Source organism: Diadema setosum, chromosome 8 (genome assembly GCF_964275005.1).
Source record: "Diadema setosum chromosome 8, eeDiaSeto1, whole genome shotgun sequence".
In the NCBI taxonomy this organism is placed as follows: Eukaryota; Metazoa; Echinodermata; class Echinoidea; order Diadematoida; family Diadematidae; genus Diadema; species Diadema setosum.
This window is the reverse complement of record NC_092692.1, coordinates 34,644,051-34,663,596: the sequence shown is the minus strand read 5'-3', so window position 1 is coordinate 34,663,596 and position 19,546 is coordinate 34,644,051. Positions and strand designations below refer to the sequence as shown.

The 19,546-nt window shown below is 41.3% G+C and overlaps 2 protein-coding genes across 2 annotated transcripts in view; both read left to right on the top strand.

Annotated features, from left to right (window-relative positions):
* The window catches only part of LOC140231437 (uncharacterized), a 140,881-nt gene that overhangs the window by 70,557 nt on the left and 50,778 nt on the right, over window positions 1-19,546 (top strand). The window lies entirely within an intron of this gene.
* Window positions 1-19,546, top strand: part of LOC140231676 (uncharacterized) — a 65,378-nt gene that overhangs the window by 471 nt on the left and 45,361 nt on the right. The gene's annotated exons all lie outside the window — the stretch shown is intronic.

Below are 19,546 nucleotides of genomic sequence, written 5' to 3'. Positions count from 1 at the left end.
CTTTGCATGGATGGGAAGTATGGTTGGGTGTTCATCACATCGACCACCTAACGTTTTTCTATCAATAGAAACGTGAAAAATCTCACAATTTGCCTGAAATTGTACTCACGTGTGGAGAAAATACTCCGGATTCACAAGCGCGTACTGAAAATGCGATCTGAGGTACGCGCTCTAGATGGCGGCTTCGAACCCGTGGGGTGTCATTTTTTTCCGCACTCTGTTGCCCGGAACCGACCACCGTGACAATACGTATAACATTGTATAAAGCGCACTTAAATGCGTTTTTTTTTTTTTTTCGACAAGATGCTGTTTTTTTTTTTTCTAGCCGTCATTTTTCCCCAACTATTTTAAATATATTTTGAATCCTTCGATATTCCTTTGGAAGGACTGTTTGATGAATTTGAATTGATTTTCATTAGGAAACTTGTCATCGTAATTGAAATAAATTAGATGAGTCGGTTTGTTTTTTCACATTCATTTCTCGTTTCCGCTTCAACTCGTACGGTCGTAGCAGGCGACAACATGATTATGTCATGTGAATGTGTACCAGGTAACGTGTGTGCACGATCGTACAAGCGGCGGAGTTTGAGAGAGCGGCATAAAGACAATTTTGCGGTCAAAACCGTAAAATTTATTACGGAAGGATACTCTACATAGCATGCCGTCAAACCCCCGTTTGAGACGAGAGGTGCTACCCCCCTAAAACGAGTCCTTGTTTGGCTGGTATTTGCCCATTGCAAAATAACTTTCTACTCAGGCGTGGCAAACCTGGAGGCCAAGCCAGGGTTTAATGACTACAACAGCTGTCATATTAGAATGATTACGTAAGAGCATGATAAGGATATCTGCCTGTGGCAGACCATTCAAACTCAATTTTCTCTTAAATTTCTAAAGTTTTCAATTTTATATTCTATTGGGAAATTCTATGGTCATCCGTTTTAAACTTCGAACGAAAAAAATTGATCCATAAATAACGAAAATACAGGAATAAGAAGGAAAGCATTGTATAGAGCATTGAAACACAACCAGACTGAAGATCGTGTACGGCTAGTTGGCAGTGAATCAGTCCTAAGTGCTGTCTGTCTTGAGAAAGAGAGAGAGAGAGAGAGAGAGAGAGAGAGGGGGGGGGGGTGGAGATGGGGAAGGGAGATGGGGATAAGAGACATCCAGTCACATGCATGCTCTGTCTGCATACACTTCGCACCCACAAGCAGTTCTGGTCGGGGTGAGGATTTAGCTTTTAACGTTTTGGGAGATATTCAGAAACCACTCTATGAGAATGATGTCAAAGAGCATACAATTCTAAGGGGTATCAAAAGTTTATTTGATGAAAATCGGTTTTGAAATGTCTGAGATATCCAAAAACAAGGTGAAACAAAGAGATCCTAATAAAGTTTGGGCATGTCGCCTTTTATTATTATCACTTTTGGGGATATCTCAGTCATTTGAAAACCAATTTTCATCAAATAAACGTTGAATCCTTTAAAATCACATGCTCTTTCATATTTCATAAGAGGTTTCTCATTATCTCACTTAGGAATGTTCAAAACATGAATCCCCACCTCAACCACTACTGTACAGTCCCTTTAAAGGGACTGAACAGTACTGGTTGAGGTAGGGATTCATGTTTTGAACATTCCTAAGTGAGATAATGAAAAGCCTCTTATGAAATAGGAAAGAGCATGTAATTCTAAGAAGGATTCAACGTTTATTTGATGAAAATTGGTTTTCAAATGGCTGAGATATCCAAAAAAGTGCTAATAATAAAAGGCGACATGCCACAACTTTATTAGGATCTCTTTGTTTTACCTTGTTTTTGGATATCTCAGCCATTTCAAAACCGATTTTCATCGAATAAACTTTTGATACCCCTTAGAACTGCATGCTCTTTGACATCTCATAGAGTGGTTTCTGAATATCTCACAAAACAGTAAAAGCTAAATCTACACCTCGACCAGAACTGTACACACCCTTTAATACTGAATGTACACACACACACACACACACACACACACACACACACACAAACACACACACACACACACACGTACAGACACACGCATAACGCACCATGCAATCTCCTCCTCTCGCAGGTGCCCCCTCCCGGCCGCTGTGGCGGTGACTGATTCTTAGGCCAGGGTCAAGAAACGGGTGTTTTATATCTTTGGTTTATATGTCCTTGATTGCCAAGTATACACTGGCATTGTCTACAGGGGTGTAGCTTCTTCAAACGAGAGATTTGCCTCGTGTAACAACGAGTCAGCAAAGTATAGGCCTAGTTATATGTAGTTATACGATAGATCTTATTCGATTTTGCTAAATTTCGGTAATTTAGAGGGAATACTTAGTTGTTTTCGCCCCATTTTACTCGGTAGCGTAGCCGTCAAATAGCCCAGAGAAGAATCGAACACCTTCTGATCTGGAGATTCTCCCGCCTGAAACCTCTAGCAAACGGGAGACTCCAAGTTGATGTGTGCAAAGCGCGAAGTTCCTAAGGTTCTAGACGCTCTCTGGTGCTATCGAAGGCTTATTTTTTCAACATACAATAGCAATAAATAAGAAATCCTTTCCAACGGGAGACACAGAGCCAGGGCGGGAGAACGGGAGATTTTGCAAAATAATGGGTTTTCGGCGGGAGATCTCCCGTCGAAAGCGGGAGAGTTGAGTCTCTGGGTTAGGGTTTTCGGTTAGGGTTAGGGTTAGGGTTAGGGTTGGGGTTGGGGTTAGTGTTAGGGTCAGGGTTAGGGTTTGATGGTTAGGCGGGTTAGGATTAGGATTAGGGTTAGGTTTAGGGATAGGGTCCCCAATGGGGTCCCCAATCTGCGCCGTCTAAAAAAAAACACGCTCCCCGCCCTAGTCCACTTCCTGGACTGTATTCGTATATGCGTACCCGCGTACGTACGGATCGACGTACGTTGATGGTGTCTGTTATGGGCGTAAATCCCGGGGGGGGGGATGGGGGGGGGATATATCCCCCCCCCCCCTGAAATTGAGGAGGGGGGGGGATGGCCTGTACAATCATCCCCTCTGAAATTTGAGGAAAAAATGGAGGAAACAGAAATGTGATTGTATCAATTTTGGCATATTGCATGACGTTCGTACGCCCGCCTTCAGACAGGTAACAGAGCTGAACAGTATTCTATCTTGTAGGATAATGTATACATAATTTTCTCAAGCGCTCGCTCGCTTCGCTCGCTGGCGAAGAAAGTAATATCGACATGGTCGGTATGGTCCAGACGTTGACAACGTCAAATAGCATAGGCTTACATGTAAACATGCTATGAAGCGAGCAACTCGGGACCATCTTCAAATTATGTACGAAAACAAACAAACAAACAATAACAAAAACTATACCACCATAATTGAACCCCCCTCCATTTCCTAAATCATTCCTGAAACAATGATGACTCTGATACATCTATGGGCATACCCAGGGATGATCAGGGGCGTCGAATCTATCTCGGGGGGGGGGGGGGGGCAAAGGGGCATTTGCCCCACCCCTACGGAAATGTTGAGGGCAGACAAATCATTTGTCCCCCAAGCAATTCCCGAGATGAGGACAAATCTCGAACTTTCTTTATGGAAAATTGTACAACTATACCGCCAGAATTATGCACCGGATCGCTGAACTGCAATCATAAATATGCAAAAGCTCCGCTACTGGGTCCCTTTTGATAGACTTTGTACACTTTTTGAGATTGACGTTTTATTTCCTTATATTTATCAAAGAGTGTGCGCAGCAGATCTTTCACTTACAAAAGCTCCCTCATATGCAGAGGGGTCGATGGAGGGTTATGGTTCCCCCATAAAAGTGCTCCATGCTCCTCGAGGAGCAAAATGATCTGTTTGTCCACAATACTTTTATGGGGGAACCATAACCCTCCATTGACCCCTCTGCATATGAGGGAGCTTTTGTAAGTGAAAGATCTGCTGCGCACCGGGCTCCCCCCCCCCTTAATTTCCATGCCAAAAAATGTAGCTACAAACGGCAGTTTTAGGACTGTAAAATTTTCACGCTAGCTCGCTCTCCTGATGTTGCTGCCAGTAATTGCCAGCAGTTGCGCCCGGTGCGCCCCCATCCCTTACTTTCCAAAGCGAAAAAAATGCAGAAACGGCAGTTTTTGGACTGTAGAATGTCAAAATTTTCAAGCTCGCTCGCTCGCATTAATCGTTATGTCATCCTCCTGATGTTGCTGCCAGTAATTGCCAGCAGTTGAGCCCGGTGCGCCCCCCCCCCCCCCTTAATTTCCTAAGCGAAAAAATATAGCTACAAACGGCCGTTTTTGGACTGTACAATGTCCAAATTTTCAAGCTCGCTTGCTTCGCTCGCTCGCATTTAATCGTCATGCATGCCATTCTCCTGATGTTGCTGCCGGATATTTGCCAGCAGTTGCGCCCGATGCGCCCCCCCCCCCACCTCCCCTTAATTTTCAAAGCGAAAAAAATATAGCTACAAACGGCAGTTTTTGGACTGTAAAATGTACAAAATTTTCAAGCTCGCTCGCTCCGCTCGCTCGCATTTAATCGCTATGTCATTTTCCTGATGTTGCTGCCAGTAATTGCTAGCAGTTGCGCCCGGTGCGCCCCACCCCCTTAATTTCCTAAGCGAAAAAATATAGATACAAACGGCCGTTTTTGGACTGTACAATGTCCAAATTTTCAAGCTCGCTTGCTTCGCTCGCTCGCATTTAATCGTCATGCCATTCTCTTGATGTTGCTGCCGGATAATTGCCAGCAGTTGCGCCCGATGCGCCCCCCCCCCCCACCTCCCCTTAATTTTCAAAGCGAAAAAATATAGCCACAAACGGCAGTTTTTGGACTGTAAAATGTACAAAATTTTCAAGCTCCCTCGCTCCGCTCGCTCGCATTTAATCGTTATGTCATTCTCCTGATGTTGCTGTCAGTAATTGCCAGCAGTTGCGCCCGGTGCGCCCCACCCCCTTAATTTCCTAAGCGAAAAAATATAGCTACAAACGGCCGTTTTTTGGACTGCACAATGTCCAAATTTTCAAGCTCGCTTGCTTCGCTCGCTCGCATTTAATCGTCATGCCATTCTCCTGATGTTGCTGCCGGATATTGCCAGCAGTTGCGCCCGATGCGCCCCCCCCCCCACCTCCCCTTAATTTTCAAAGCGAAAAAATATAGCTACAAACGGCAGTTTTTGGACTGTAAAATGTACAAAATTTTCAAGCTCGCTCGTTCCGCTCGCTCGCATTTAATCGTTGTGCCATTCTCCTGATGTTGCTGCCAGTAATTGCCAGCAGTTGCGCCCGGTGCGCCCCACCCCCTTAATTTCCTAAGCGAAAAAATATAGCTACAAACGGCCGTTTTTGGACTGTACAATGTCCAAATTTTCAAGCTCGCTTGCTTCGCTCGCTCGCATTTAATCGTCATGCCATTCTCCTGATGTTGCTGCCGGATAATTGCCAGCAGTTGCGCCCGGTGCGCCTCCCCCCCCCCCCTTAATTTTCAAAGCGAAAAATATAGCTACAAACGGCAGTTTTTGGACAGTGAAATGTCAAAATTTTCAAGCTCCCTCGCATTTAATCGTTATGTCATTCTCCTGATGTTGCTGCCAGTAATTGCCAGCAGTTGCGCCCGGTGCGCCCCCACCCCCGCCCCCCCCCCTCAATTTCCAAAGCAAAAAAAATATAGCTACAAACGGCAGTTTTTGGACCGTAAAATGTCAAAATTTCAAGCTCGCGCGCTTCGCTCGCTCGCATTTATCGTTATGTCATTCTCCTGATGTTGCTACCAGTAATTGCCCGCAGTTGCGCCCGGTGCGCTCCCCGTAATTTCCGACGCGAAAAAATATAGGCCTATCTACTGGCCGTTTGGGGACTGTACAATGTCACAATTCATGATCGCGTTAATGATTTTCAGTGTAAGAATGAATACAAGAAGTTTATCTAAATGATACCATTTTGTAGGCAAAATTGTTCAATATAATCTACATAAAATGTACTGCTACCTTAAACTATTGGACTGTTTCAAGTCGACAAAACACGCAAAAATGCATCAAATTGCACCATTTACAACATCAATATGCAAAAGTTCTCACTGTGGGAGGAGGCAACCCCCTCCCACACCCTCCCCCCTCGCTCGCTTCGCTCCCTCGCATCTAACCGCTCTCCCTATCTTAAAGGTATTAGCCCACATTTGTAAACCTGCAGCAATTGGTCTCATAGTTAGCATGGAGTTTGGGTATGATTGCAGTAGCACCTGTGCAAAACTTCGTTCCGATTAGTCCATTACTTCATAAAAATAAATGAAAATGCACCGTATGCATGCGTATAAAAACGCTCGCTAGCTCCGGTCCACGCACGTACTACATGCATGCGATACATGTGTAAGTTAATGTACGTAGCTAGCCCGCGCTCGTAATTCGATTTTAGGTCGGGTTGACCCGGTTTGAAAATTGATTTTAATACGATGATTTTCTCTCTTTTATCGAATGGTATAGACAAAGAGCAACAGGTGAGGGACTGTTATAACTTGTACTTGAAGTCATATTGGACCTGTTTTATGCAGTTTTGATTTTCGTGGGTTTTCAATGTGGGCTAGTACATACCTTTAAGATCAAATCCTGGCTACGCCGGTGATAGGCCCCACATAGGCCTTTCACAGTGATGTCGCACAGGCGGAGCAAGAGCTGAAATACCACAATGAAGTCATTCAATTATCTATGAATATTTCTTTTTCTTACTTGTTTTTTGATAGGAAAAAAATCCCAAATTTCACCAAAGGTGTGCACCAGATCGCTGAATTTCAGGTCTGAAAATGCCAAATTTTCCTCGTGTGGGAGGGGGATACCCCCCTCCCATACCCTCCCCCCGCTAGGCCGCTCCAGTCCCTCGCACAGATATTCAAACTCCAAGTCCCTCCCCCACCCCCCCCCCCATCATTAAAACGGAACGATGCCCCTGGGATGATTGCTTTTGACTTAAAGGTAGGGAATCCCATTTGCATGCCTTAAATGAAGAGTTGTATAAATACAGTGGTATGTTGAAGAGAGTATCATTTTAGAAACTCCCATAAAGTATTGAAAGTGGAAGGTAACATTTAGTACATTTTTATTGACCGTTAGATTTTGAATTGAATTTTTTTCGGGGCTCACCGTAAATTCCAGTACACTACTAGGCTACCTTTGCAGACCCATGCACTGCATGTGTGTCCATCATGTATATTTTGTGAAGAAAGTTCATCAAAACTTACAAACATTTCTATATACATTCTTGCCACACACTCTATATGTCATTACATCAGCTCTTATACTTTTAGATTTGTGTTTATAGATAAAAAAATACAGAAGACTGCAACAAAAAGGCTTAAGTGTGGCTGACACACAGAACTACTGAGTAGTTGAGTTTTGTGCATTATTCAAATTGTAGATAACTGTTCGACTTCCAAATTTCTCAGCAGTGGCCTAAACAAGTCCCCTGAGGTTCATATTTAATGTTTTGCTGCATTTTGGGAGGTCTGTAAAAGGTATCCTCTACCTTTAAATCAAGAAAATTGAAGAATACAGTATTATTAATAGCTACAGGAAATACTACGTTATTACATACAAAGAAATGGATATCCATATTAGCATATTATGGAATTTATTTGGGCATCATTCAGGGCTGCGCTACGTTTTTGAAAGGGGGGGGGGGGTGTCAAAATCGCCTGTCAGTCAAGAAGAAAGAACATCAAAAGACAAGAGAAACAACAACAAAAAAGTCGGCTGACAACCAAAAAACAGACAAACAAACAAAAACAGGAACAAAAAGTCTTCATAATTATTTTTGCTGCCACTTCCCTCCCACTTTGCATGGGAAAAGAGTGGGACTTTGATCCCTGTGTAAAGTGTGTGTGTGTGTGGGGGGGGGGGGGCAAGCTTCTCTCCCCCCCCCCCCCCCCCCCCCCAAGGGCTGCGCCGGTCCGGTTATGGGCTTGTAATCGTGGTGATGGTGACTATCGCCGATCATCCCCCCCCCCCCCCACTCCTCAGTACGGATTTACGCCGTTGGTGTCTGTATGTTATGTACACTGTATTACACAATTCACCCCCTCCTTTTTTCCGTAGTACCAATTGGTGGAGTGTCGCAACCATCAGCATTTGGGCGCATTGTGTGTGGGTGCATGCATGTGTATGCGTGTATTACTAGTAGTGGGGAATGCGGAGGATTAAAATCGTTCTCCAGTATCTTGACTAGTAGTCCCTCCGCAGTTAGTAGTCCCCATGCTAACCGGAGGGCCAAACCCCCAAAAGTCGCTTACTTAACGAGTGAGTTCCACTCTCTCTACAAACTAAGTAGACCATGCTTATTTTCAAGTTTTTATTGTAACAAACAACACTCCACTGGTCTACCTCAAAAAGAAAAAATGTTGCGAAAGCCTCCAAATCCAAGATGGCGTCAAAGATGGCCGCCATATATCCTGAATTTGTTATTTGAAAGATAGAATTTGATTGAAACATCAGATTTCAACAAATTTGATGTTGTATTAAAGAGAATAAAATTTTCTACAAGTTGATGCCATTTTTGTGGGTTATTGTGATAACTGGATTGAGATTTTAAGGGAAAAAAATTGATATTTTTCTGAAAAAAGGAAAATCATGAAAATGCTTGATTCAGCGTAAATCAAAGAAAGACTGAAGGATTATCTTGAAACGTTTCAAGAATTTTGTTTGACATATAATTAATATTTGGAGAAAATTAGGGGTCAGTACCGTTTTCGGTTCAGGAGTTATAATGTCTCAAACATGAAAACTCACTATGTAAAAATGGCCACTATTTAGTTGTGACAGGACCTTGTTGGTCGTAAAAAAACGCCTGCGCGCGCCAAGACTACTACACGCACCACTGGCACTGGCGCTTGTAGCAGTGCCAGTGATGCGTGTAGTAGTCTTGGCAAACGCAGACTTTTTTGTCTCGCCCACCGGAGGTGAAGGCGAGACTAAGGGATCCAAATGGCGTCCGTCCGTCGTCCGTCCGTCGTCCGTCACAAATGTTAAAGTTTACCTGCAAGACTCTCTTATGATGCATAACTTGGCAACTGTTACAGCAATGGCAGCCACACTTGGGTGATAAAAGCACTAGGGGTATCTTCATGTTATGGTGTTGTCGGAGGTCATGTGATGATGTCAAAGGTCATTTGAGGTCATATATTAAAGAGTATGTGCAAGACTCTCTTTTCTATGTTAAAGTTTACCTGCAAGACAAATAACTTCACATAAGTTGCTTGGAATACAGCCTAACTTGGGTCATAGATGCACTTGGGGTACCTTCATGTTATGGTGCCGTTGGAGGTCACAGGATAAGGTCAAAGGTCATTTGAGGTCATACGTTAAAGTTTACTTGCAAGACTCTCTTATCACACGTAACTCGACACGTGTTGCTACAATGGCAGTCAAACTTGGGTGATGGATGCACGGGGGTACCTTCATGTTGTGGTGCCGTAAGAGGTCACATAAGGTCAAAGGTAATTTGAGGTCATACGTTAAAGTTTACTTGCAAGACTCTCTTATCACACGTAACTCAGCACATGTTGCTACAATGGCAATCAAACTTGGGTGATGGTAAATGTCTCTTGGGAAGTTGAAGGTAACCACAAGGTCAAAGGTTACAGACAGGGGTCAACGAACTTTTAGGGCCCAATGTTAAGTTTTTAGGGCGCATTTCGTTTATGGCTCATAACTTTTGATCCCTTTGCCGTTTGTGACCAAACTTGGATGGAAGATGTCCCTTGGAGAGTTAAAGGTCATCACAAGGTCAAAGGTCACAGAAAGGGGTCAACAAAATTTTTAGGGCCCAATGTTAAGTTTTTATGGCGCATTTTGATTATGGCTCATTACTTTTGATCCCTTTGTCCGTTTGTGACCAAACTTGGATGGTGAATATCCCTTAGGGTGTTGAAGGTCACCACAAGGTCAAAGGTCATAAGCAGGTCAATTAACTTCTGGGAGTTATAAAAAATATTAATTCCTTGTACGCGAATGGGCGAGACACAATTTGGCGATTGCCTTGTCTTTGACACACAAGGTTTTCTGCCTGCAAACTAACTTTTCATACCAAGTGGTAGCTCAAGTGACGCTGATTGCTATTATTTCAAAGTAGATTGTTCTGAAGCAGAAGAGATGAAGCAAAAAATATCTTTCAAGTAGAGGTAGAAGCTTGAAAAAACCTTGCTATAGAAAGTTTAAAACAAAATTTGGATCAATCACTCAAAAAATTCAAGATTGCAGGCCATCAATGCTGATATATATAGTGTATTGTGCCAAAGTAAATGTATCATTTCGATTTTAATACAATTTTGTCTGTTTTGTTGTCTATTTATATGGTTTTTATATATTCTAAACATTTTGATGCTATTTCAAACCATCTTAGGTTTTTATGGAGACATTTTTCAGAATGCATCATGAATATTTCTCTAAAAAGTTTTAAAGAATAAAATTAAAAATGTTTATGAAAACCATGCAGAAATTAACATCTTTCCCATATAATCAATATTTGATGAGTTTGTTCGCAAAAACCGATGAGTCCATATTTGCCAAATGGAGATATTTGCGATTAAAGGTCAAGAAAAATAAAAAGAATAATAAGAAATGTTTTGATTCTTTTGACCATAACTTCAAAAATGCACCTTTTATGTAGTGACCAATATATCATTCAAAAGGTATCATTCAAATCCAAGATCGTGCTTACTTTTCGAGTTCCACTCTCTCTATAAACAAGACCATACATAATATTAAGCATTATAAGCAATGTTCCGTAAGTACACCTCGGTAAATTTGTTGCAAAAACCTCCAGAGTACAGATGCGGTCCAATATGGCCATCATTTTTATTGAATAAAAATATATTTAACATTTCAAACATAAAATTTGAGAGAGACATTTGATTGCAACAAATTTGATGTCATATGAAGGAGAGTAAAACTTCCTAAAAGTTGATACCACTTTAGCTGTGTATTGTGATAAATGGGGGGGGGGGGGGGGGGGCTTGTTTGCTTATCTTTTTGGGGATCCATATTTTTATTTTTTTTTTTAAAAGGAAGAAATGTAAAAATGCATGATTTAGTATTTATCAAAGAAGAACTGAAGCATTATTTTGAAACCTGCGATTGAGACATAATTCATATTTCTGGAATTACAGGCAATATCATACACTGTTGAAAAGTTAACATCTAAAACTTGAAGAAATAATATTCATTCATTATAAATTTTGCATACAATGTGTTTAAATGGTCAGATGTAATACTGTAATGTCTAGTGACTTGCAAGTACCTGCAAACTAACTTTTCTTGCCAAGTGGTAGGTGACGCTGGTCGCTATTACTGTAGCATTTCATCCTTAGTAGATTGTTCTGTGGCAGATAAGATTGAACAGAAAGTATTTTCCAAAAAGAGATAGTAGCTTGGAATTTGGCACAAATTTTGCCAATTTGTAATATTTAGCGATAGAAATAGTATCCACACAAAATTCAAGATGGCGGTAATTAATCGAGGTTGTCGTTCAAGGCATTATTTACCATTAGTGCACGGAAAACAAAAACCCAGCTTTACTTAATTCCTCAAACTATAGTTCTAAACTGTGAGTTAGGGATAAAACAACTAATGTACAAACTTAAATCAGTATAATTAATGCTAAATATTGTTAGATAATACTAAATAGATCTGATAAGAACTTTTTTTATAAACTAAATTGTCAACAGTTATCATGGTTATGGTTTCTTGAAAAGAAATGGTGATATCTCCGTATTGCCCTTCAAAGTGACTCCATGTACGCGTCCGGTCCCACAACGCTTGGTCTACTGTACTGTACGTATAAGAGTATACGTACGCCACACATGTTATGCACAAGGGAAGAAAGGCCGGCTGCCGGCAGCCCGAAAATTAGTAGTTAGAAGTTGTTTACTGGATTGACAGCGCGTATGCAGGCAATTCAAAGGAGCCGCAGCGCGCACAGACGATCGGCAATAGGATTTAACCAAAGAGGTTCTATATATGTAATAGAGCGCGCGCTCGCATACAGAAGCGGGGCCAATTGAACGACCCGCCGCCATTAGCAAAGAGGTCGACTACCAGAAGACTGAACCCGGAAGTGCCTATAGTAATACACGTAAAGTACAGTTTCGAAGATGAGGTTGGGTTGGAAAAATCATTCTAATTTTAAGGAAAATCAATATTTGTTCATATGCCTCCGGATTTTATAAGAGAGATATATTCTCAACACAGTATACGTGTTTTGATGAAAAAAGGACTTGCTCTAATGTGTCAAATATGTGCCTTAACATGAAGCCAAAATTGCCAAACAGGCATTTATGCATTCATACTACATAATAAAGATTGCAGAAAGGTACAGTGTATGCTCTGTGGTATGGGAGCACTGATTTCACATAATATAATAATGTCACTTAGAAACATCAGACACACATACAACACACACTCCCACACACATACAACACACATTCCCACACCCACCCACACACATACGCACACACATGCACACACCAAACCACATTTTTTTTTCAAATTCCTACACACACACAAAACACACTGTGTGTTGTGTGTGTGTGTATGTGTGTATGTGTGTTGGAATTTGGAAAAAAATGTGGTTTGGTGTGTACGTGTGTGTGCGTATGTGTGTGTTTGTTGTGAGTGTGTGTGTGTTTGTTGTGGGTGTGTGTGTGTGGGGGGGGAGTGTGTGTTGTATGTGTGTCTGATGTTTCTAAGTGACGTATATTATGTGAAATCAGTACTCCCATACCAAAGAGTATACACTACCTTTCTGCAGTCTTTATATGTAGTATGAATGCATGAATGCCTGTTTGGCAATTTTGGCTTCATGTTAAGGCACATATTTGACACATTAGAGCAAGTCCTCTTTTCATCAAAACACGTATACTGTGTTGAGAATGTATCTCACTTATAAAAGCAGGAGGCATATGGACAAATAATGATTTTCCTTAAAATTAGAATGATTTTTCCAACCCAACCCCATCTTCGAAGCTGTACTTTACGTGTATTACTAGAGGCACTTCCGGGTTCGGGCTTCTAGTCGTAGTCGACCTCTTTCGTGCGCGCGCGCCACTGTTCAATTGGCCCCGTTTTCATTTGTACGCCCTGAATAGTGAGCGCTTACTCTATTACATATAGAACCTCTTTGGATTTAACACGCAGTGCAATGGGACTAGAATAACCAAAGCACACGTGACTCATTTCAGCGCTTCCTATTGGCTACATTCTTGAACCCATTTTATAATATATGTCTAGTGTGCATGTATGTAACAGTGCAGTGCTGTGTTTAGCGGTATATTACCGTGTATGCTGTACCTGCCGCGAACGGCTGCACGGGCGCTTACTGCCATAGTTTCTCTAGTAGTAGAGGGTCTACACAAGTAACGTTGTTGAACAAACTACAGCCTCAGTGATATATAAAAAAAGTGACCAATCAGGTCAAAGGTTAAGATTGAAAAGTTAGTCAAAACTTTACCAATCCATTGAATTGCACGCAAATATTAACCCACTTCTTCTTCAAGTGGCAAATCATGATGTACAATCTTATTCATACACTCTAAATTCAGTTGAAAACTTGACTCTTACGATGTCGGGGATATTTTTGGAGTTCTTACAGCAGTTATAAGCTGGCACCTGTAGTATGGGTCTTACCCAAACAGAGGATGTGTTATTGGCATTAAAACATGCAGAAGACAGAGAAAAGGGTCATGAAATACAAGTTAACATCTAAAACAAGTTGACAAGTTAACACCTAAAACTTGAAGAAATAATATTCATTCATTATAAATTTTGCATACAATGTGTTTAAATGGTCAGATGTAATACTGGTAATGTCTAGTGACTTGCAAGTACCTGCAAACTAACTTTTCTTGCCAAGTGGTAGGTGACGCTGGTCGCTATTACTGTAGCATTTCATCCTTAGTAGATTGTTCTGTGGCAGATAAGATTGAACAGAAAGTATTTTCCAAAAAGAGATAGCAGCTTGGAATTTGGCACAAATTTTGCCAATGTGTAATATTTAGCGATAGAAATAGTATCCACACAAAATTCAAGATGGCGGTAATTAATCGAGGTTGTCGTTCAAGGCATTATTTACCATTACTGCACGGAAAACAAAAACCCAGCTTTACTTAATTCCTCAAACTATAGTTCTAAACTGTGAGTTAGGGATAAAACAACTAATGTACAAACTTAAATCAGTATAATTAATGCTAAATATTGTTAGATAATACTAAATAGATCTGATAAGAATTTTTTTTAATAAACTAAATTAAATCAAATTTCAGTCATTGGATTAAGTGAAACCTGGCTAACTTCTAATTCTGGAAATTCTTTTGCAGTCGATGGGTATAATATGTTTGTCAATAATAGACCAAATAGGAGTGGTGGAGGGGTCGCGTTGTATGTATCACGTACTTTTGAATGTACTATTCTTGATAATATTTCTAGAATGGATGATTTTGTCGAATCACTTTTTCTCGAAATGTGTATTCCAGGAAATAGAAATATTGTGGTAGGCATATTGTACAGACCACCCAACTCAAGCATCAACGATTTTTTTTATTCATCTTTCAGAGTTGGAGCAATCCCTGGTTCTTCGAAATTAGGACTGTTTTTTACTCGGTGATTTTAATATTGATTTATTGAAATTAGATAATGATAATATCTCAAATGAGTTTCTCCAAACATTTTTGTCTTCTTCGTTTCTTCCGCTCATTTCAAAACCTACACGTGTTACAGATCACTCTGCTTCCCTTATTGATAACTTTTTTTGCAATGTTCTACCCCTCCCCGATTCTTTTATAATTCTTTCAGATATGACTGATCATTTTCCAATTATGACTTATTTTACTCTTAAAGTCTCACCTAATATTGGTAAATCATCCGTATTTCCTTCATTTAGCCGCAGAGTGTCGAATGAATAGCTAGCTAGTTTGGACGCGGCCCTTGATAATACTGACTGGTCGAGAGTGTCAGACAGTGATGATATTAATTTGTCGTTTGATAATTTTATGGAAATTTTTAATTATCATTTGGACGAAATAATCCCTAAACAAAAGAATAAATCGGATAACTAAAAGATACCTAGGTTACCGTGGATTTCAAAATCTATTCTCCGTTCTATTAATAGAAAAAATCGATTATATTATTGTCATGCACCAACAGAACACCCGTCAGCACCGACACAACCTCTGTCATACACCGACAAAACATTCTTGGATTAGCACCGAATGACTGCAACTGTTCACGCCATGTTTGCCAACTCCAACTCTCATGTCCCGAATGGACACTTTTTATTCCACCCCACCCTGGTTTCACCAAGGCACATCACGGTTCTCCGTCACACCTCCCCCCAACAAGAGGAAAGTTATGAATGTAACTTTTCGACTATAAACACCTTCGTTGTACGGCTTACTTCACTGTTATTGCGTACTATTCAGCTTACACGATTGCAAACTCAAAAAGTTTTGTGTTGTTTTCTTACAACCTCACCTGGCATACTACTCATATAATTACTGATTTTGAGCCTTATCAGAATCAGTTAACTCCGGCATCAATTGTCCCCTTTTGGAACAATACACATGTATATGAAAACTTGACAAGCCCCCTACAAAACATGTAAATACACTAATTACGCAATGTGTCTACAGTAATACACATGTGAAACCGTTTTCAACGGGTGCACATACGAGTGCACATAATATGGAAAGATTACACCAAATGTAATTAATCATTTCTCCAGTAGTATCAATATTTTGACTGAGACTGTGCTTTCTGGTAGTCTCGACTGTAATTATATCCTCACATATTTGACCAATAAACTTACATAACTTCAGGCATGAATAGTATTTTGTTTTTGGTAACACATACACTTCATCTTTAAATGTGAAAACCAAAAATACGCTTTCTTCACGAAATTGTTCTGACTGTTGCAAAGATATGTCTGTTTCTCCAACACAAACTTTCATTGGAGTTTCACTGAATGTGGTAACAGCACGCATTTCTTGATTATAACAAAATCGTATTTAAACACGTCAACACATGTGTACATCTTGCTAATACATCTTATACTTATGTCAACTCTGCGTCATGCGTTAGCCAAAACAACAAAATTTTAACCATCGGACATTTCTTTTTGTCCCTTCACCCATGTGTACGTATTGTCACTCGTTAAGATGTTATAATATACAATGTATGTGCAAACTCTGAAAAATATCGAGATCATACTCGACACACAAATGTAACGCTGTCACTCTGTAACGAAATACATATACAGGTTATTAATTTACAAAAGTGACATTATAACATCTTGGCTTCTTTATGCCTCACTGTCACTCAACACTTTTTCATTTATACAAAACAACACAAATTCTTGTGTTTTAACACAGATCGGTTGACATAAAACTCAAAATTTGATCAACAGTTTTCCTGTGACTGGCCGGATGTGTTTTGCTATACTGTTTTTGCATTTGCTAGCATTAACTCTGTAACGTATCGGTACACATACAAATCTGAATCCTTTGACTCTGTGGTACATTGAATGAAATCACAATACAGGTAGAAGTGTGCAACTAAAGCACAACTTTCACTCTAATCTTACACACCACAGATGTTGTATCCTGGCGCTTCCTGTAATGTTGGGTTTTCAAAATACAACTGTATCATACAATGCTTGGCGTGTAACACATCATTAAATTTTTCAAGCGATGTCTCCTTATAAAGACAGAATATCGATGTGTGTACTAGTACTTTCTCATACTTCCTAGCATCACTCACATACTGTATACTGTTTTCGCTTAAAACAAACATGATTAACATAAATACAATTTCTTCCTTCACAGATCCTTGGGAAAGGAAGAAAACTGAACGAAAATACATAAACACCTGTATACTTTGTCATATACAAAAAAATATCAACATCAGTTTCTTGTCTGTTTTGAGTCTTGTTTGAAATGTTCAGCTTGATGTAGGTTTCACTGTAGATTTGATATAATTATCGTTCGGCAACATTATCAGCGCGCGCACAGTTTCAAACTCGCGACAAAGCGTCTGCTAATTTGTTGTCCTTTCCTGCTATGTGCACAATTCTCAGTGGGTACGGTTGGAGAATCAAACTCCAACGGAAGAGACGCTGATTCTTGTGCTTGAAGCGTTCTAAGAATGTCAATGGGTTATGGTCAGTGTACACCACGATGTCTCTTCCACCGTCCAAATACGCTTCGAAATGTTGCACGGCTAGAACGACACTGAGGCATTCCTTCTCCACAGTTGAATACTTTTGCTGATGGCGATTCAGTTTTTTGGAGAAGAAACACACGGGTTTGCTGTGTCCGTTGTCGTCATCCTGAAGTAGCACGGCTCCTACTCCTCGGTCACTAGCATCCGTAGCTAGCTGGAAGCTCCTCTCGAAGTTTGGTGCGATGAGCACGGGATCGTTCATGAGGACGGCCTTCAGCTTCTGGAACGCATCCTGGCAGCTCGCCGACCACTGGAACGTTGTACCCTTTTTCAACAGGTCCGTCAAGGGCACCACCAACTGACTGAAATTGGGGACGAATCTCCGGTAGAATCCGCACATTCCCAAAAAGCGCTGAAGCTCCCGTTTCGATGACGGCACTGGGAAGTCCACGATGGCTCGGACCTTGGCATCTCGTGGTGCGACGCAACCTCGGCCTACCTTGTGACCTAGGTAGGTCACACAAGCTTTTCCAAACTCGCATTTGGCCAGATTCACCACGAGTCCTGCATGTAACAACCTCTGGAACAGCTCTCGAAGATGAGCAACATGCTCCTCCCACGTATTGCTGAAAACCAACACATCGTCTATGTAGACAACACAGTTATCATGACCAGCAATAACTCGATTCATCATCCGTTGAAAAGTTGCGGGGGAATTTTTCATCCCGAAGGGCATGACACGACACTGGTATAACCCGGATGGCGTGACAAACGCCGAGATCTCTCTGGCATCCTTGTCTAATGGCACCTGCCAATACCCTTTCATCAAATCCAATTTGCTGACATACTCAGCACTTCCTACCCGATCAATACATTCCTCAATCAAAGGAAGCGGAAACGAATCAGTCTTGGTTATGGTATTGACCTTCCTGTAATCGATACAAAACCTGGACGTTCCGTCTGCCTTTGGGACTAGCACTACCGGGGAACTCCAGTTTGAGTTACTGGGCTCTATGATTCCATTTGCAAGCATGAAATCTATCTCCCTATCCACCTGTTCTCTCTTAGCAGGATGAATCCGATATGGATGCTGCTTTATGGGAGCATTGTCACCAACATCTACCGTATGAACAGTGTCTTTCGCACAGCCCAATTTATCACTGCAAACCTCCGGAAATTCCTGGAAGATGTTGACAACCTCTTGCCTCTCCGAATCAGACAGATGACTGAGCAGTAACTCTGGATTTTCTAGTGTCTTTGAGTTCTCTACTCGCGGAATCATTCCTGACTTGAAACTCACACTCTGAGAATCTGGAGCATCAGGTTCAAACTCTTCTGCACTTTTCTCAGCACTGTGTAGGACACTCTCACTCACAACTGCACCTACGTCTTCTACCATCACACGGCTAAATAACTCCTCAAAAGCCGGAATAGGAATCAACGGCGCAGGTCTAATGGCATGTTGTGGTTTTCCTACCACTTGACATTCATGACACGTTCGACAAAATCCAGACACATCCTTTCTCATCTTGGGCCAGAAGAAATGAGTTCTGATTCTACACAAAGTCTTCTTGACACCCATGTGTCCGGCCATTGGAATTTCATGTGCAAGACGTAGAATTTCCTTTCGATACGGCGGAGGAACAACTATCTGGTCGACAACCGTCCAGTCCTCATCTGCGGGACGATCTGGAGGACGCCATTTCCTCATCAAAATACCAGACTTTACATAGAAACATTCTGGCACTCCCTTCGCCTAATCTACAGTCAATGCACCCTCTCTCAACTTCAACAACTCCTCATCTTCCATCTGTGCTTTGATTAAAGCCGGCTGACTGAACACACCTTCCTCCCAACTTTGTTCTCTTTCACCTTCACTAGTCACCTTTCCAAAGAATGTGTCACCAAGAGAAATTTCACTTTCAGACTCCTTTCTCTAACGCTCTGCTTCACTTGCTCGAAACCTTGTGATAGCACATGTTGGAAATACTTGTGGAAATTCATCGACAAGTTTTTCGCTTTCTTGCTCGTACACTGGGACTTCAGAAACAACCGGAAGGACACCCACTCGACCTCCTGCAAGGTCATTACCAAGCAAAAAGGAAACTCCATCCATAGGGAGAAATGGAACAATTCCCACAATCACTTCCCCTGAAATCAGTCCACTATCCAAATTCACTTGGAATAGAGGGACCGCCTGAGTTCCTCCATTGACATCATGTATCAGTACTTTCCTACCCGTGTTACAGTCTATGGGCATACTCTTCACATCTCCTACCATGAGGGACTGTGTAGCTCCAGTATCACGAAGGATGACAACCGATACTCTAAATTCAGCAATGGTAACTGTACCCTTGGAAATGAAGT